Raw genomic sequence first — 3,625 nt, 5'->3', positions numbered from 1 at the left:
ATGCACTGTTTTAAATCTTCACTACACTTAAAAGTTTCCGTGGACTCTATTAGCTATGTCAGCACTATTTCAAGTGTCATGGTATTTTTACTTTATGATTTGTTTATTTTAATAAAATAAGGGACAGGACGAGCAGGACGTTCAGCTGGTGGTGATTGATACGCAATGCCCATTACAATGCAGCAACTGCGCTCATCACCTTGAGACATGTTGTCAAGTGTCATTTGCCCGGTAATTTCACTAGCTACGGCGCCCTTCAGACCGAAACTAATGTTAAGTACTTAATGCTTACACATTAGGTACTGCTTCACGGCAGAAATAGGCGCCGTTGTGGTACCCATAATCTAGCCGACATCCGGTGCAAAGGAGCCACTGGTATATATGTATATAGCCATTGGATTTTATTTTTAACGCGAGTATCAGACAAATAAAAATACTATTTGAAATAGTATAAGTATATAATATAAGTATATATAATGTATAAGTATTGTTGGTTGTATGAAACCACGGTAAAAGTGAAACTTTTTTTCACATTATAGACATTTAACTAAAAATGTTTTGAATAATATTCCATTAAGGGTATAAAAATCGCTTTACCAATCTTAATTTTATACTTGGAAAATTGGAATGATAATGGGAAATAATAAAAACAAATAAAATGGCGTGGCACAAATGAGTACCTAATAGTCTATACACTCCACGGTCAGCTGCTGCGAACTATAGGCGCCGCCCGACCGTCATGCGACATGCAACACACAGACGAAAAAGTTTGAGACGATGTAATAAAAGTTTCACTTTAAAATACTATGCTCAGTTGAATTATTATAAAGATGAATTTCAAAGAGTAAATCATAGGTATTATTGCGCAATTTTAATATTAATAATTATTATTTTATGCGAAACACTGTTCTAGTGGCTTTCATAGTTAAAATTATGTTATTATTATATTCTTATATTATATTACATCAATAATTGTCGTAGGATCATAGGTATCAGTAGGTCTATAGTTCAGATACATTAACCACGGACTAGTAAAAAAATAAGGACTCCGTGTCACCTTACATAACAGTGTAGCACCAAAACAAGCCGATTAACGTGTAAATACATAGCCCCACGCACACACTTACACTACTACAGGCCGATAGGCGTCTGTGTGATCGTCTGTGACAGATCAGTTTGCGTCTCAATAAAATATTTTTAAAATGCCGTCGTGCGTTGTGAAAATGTGTAAAAAACATACTATATAAGTATTTGCGGCCATATATGATTATTTAAGGGAGAAAAAATGGTGTAACTAGATAACGGTGCTTCACTTGCTAATATCACGGCGCGGAGTCATTCTTTTTTTACTCGTCCGTGATATTAACATGTATCTACTTCATTCGATACAAATCATAATATTACCATCCTTAGCGCATGTAATGAAATATAGAAGGTATTAATCGTTCGAATAATATATATATATATATAATGTTTATAATGTATGTTTTAATTCAACCCCAAACCAAGACGGATGTTTTTTTTTTTAATGAAAAAGGAGGACAAACGGGTCACCTGGTGTGATCACGACCACGACGCCCACATTCTCTTGCAACACCAGAGGAATCACAGGAGCGTTATCGGCATTTACGAAGGTGTACGCGCTTTATTTGAAGGTACCCATGTCGTATCCTCCCGGAAAATCCGCACAAGGAAGCTCATTCCACAGCTTTATAGTATGTGCAAGAAAGTCCCTTGAAAGCCGCACATATAGATGGTGGGGATGGTATCCTTATGTGTCGCGTGTCGTGCGAAGGTGGAATGCAGCGGTAGGAATCAGGCGAAACAGCTCTTCGGATCACTCCCTATGATAAATGCGGTAGAAGACACACAATGAAGCGATGTCCATACGAAACGGCAAGCGATCCAGCCGTAACATGTAAACTTTTTTAAAGCTTGCCTTTCAACAAAGGCACCTTAGCGTTATGATTTTTTATTCATAAATTGCATAGAATAATCTTTACCTTTTAATACTGAATATTGTCGTCTACCATTTATCTAGAATTTTGACCACTTTTTGACATCGTAATGAAAATGTGAACAATGAAAGATTAATAATTAAATTTATTTATTTGTTATAAATATTAGAATACTAGCTGACATAATAAATGAAACAATTATTTCATAGCAGAACTGTCAATCCGTGCATCAATAAATTCTCACATAGAAAATATGTCCATGCAAAACAAATGAAGTAGAAGAATGATGAAGGGATGAGAGAAGAATGCTGACATTCTCCAATGCACGGAGAATGTACAAAGTACTATCTTCGCGCCTCTGGGCCCCACGGGCCAAATGTCTCGACACCTAACGGCACAAAGATGTATGACTCACTGAGACCGACATATTTGCGACGCTTGCTGTCTTCGGCAGTCGAAGCAGCAGCCCCAGCACCAACTGACGTAACTTGGACATGAGAATGAACCAGAGTCGACACAAGTCGCGTCCCACATGAGCGCCCTTCCTCGTTCCCAAGCCACCAGAGTCGAATTTAATTTAAAAGTAGTTTAAGGTTTAAATAAATAAAAAACATATTGAGAACAATCTAGAAACTGCGATCAAATTCAAGTGTCGCATCACTCGTGCCGGAGCGCGCATTGTGTATCAATTTGCCAATTTGTCGGCAAGGACTTCTCCGTGTTTCATTAGCTCCTCACCTTTTAGAGTTAGGTGTGTTATATAAATTTTTAGAATGATATCTTCTGTGCAGTGAACTTATCATGACACTACATTAATTAAAAGCAAAGTTTTTGAAGATATTTAAAAACTCTCTGGCAAGGGTATTTTACTTGATGTAATTTACAATTTCACAGACTTAGAAATCAGTATCATATATTAAGATATTTCTTATTAATTCACAAATTGTGTTACATGTGACTCAGTTACTAAGTACCACCTGATTCCTGCCGCCGAATTCCGCCTTCGTACGACACAGCACAAATTAAGATATCATCTTCACCATCTGGATGTGTGGCGGTCCTCCATAGTGCGGCTTTCAAGAAGCTTTCTTCCATCTTTAGTAGACTGACAGCACTAATTGATAGGGTATTTATATTTGTGTACGATAAAATAATTTCTTTACTCAAATAATTATCATAATGTATTTGATAAATGTGTTTCATTGAAATAATAATTTCTCAGTCTAACTTCTTCGTCATAGAAGTTGATATTGTTGAGAATATCAATAGATAAATCTCTTCATAAGATATTTCATCATTTTGTTACACAAGTGATAAAATGAACGTTAAACGAACACGACATTTGTGATTGATGGTAACAGCTTATACCGCAAATAAAATAGAATAGATTTTAGTCTTCTGCTTGTGTGTTTGACATATTCACTCTCTGTATTCAAACTCCGTACCCGAATACGAGTATTTCATCTTTTGCTTTCTGTGCTGCTCTGTTGCACGATAGTAGCAGCGTGTAAGACACAGTGAATTATCGAGGTTCTAGGCGCTAGTGTCATATAGTGTCGCAAAATAAAATTACTTGATTTTTAATATATTTTCTATCTTTCCTCTTATTGCAGAAACAATTTCAGATTAAGATACAAAAATACATATTTAATTAATTTCCTACTTTA

This window comes from Leptidea sinapis, chromosome 3, assembly GCF_905404315.1.
Source record: "Leptidea sinapis chromosome 3, ilLepSina1.1, whole genome shotgun sequence".
In the NCBI taxonomy this organism is placed as follows: domain Eukaryota; kingdom Metazoa; phylum Arthropoda; class Insecta; order Lepidoptera; family Pieridae; genus Leptidea; species Leptidea sinapis.
The sequence above is the reverse complement of the archived record's forward strand: the minus strand, read 5'-3'. Positions refer to the sequence as shown.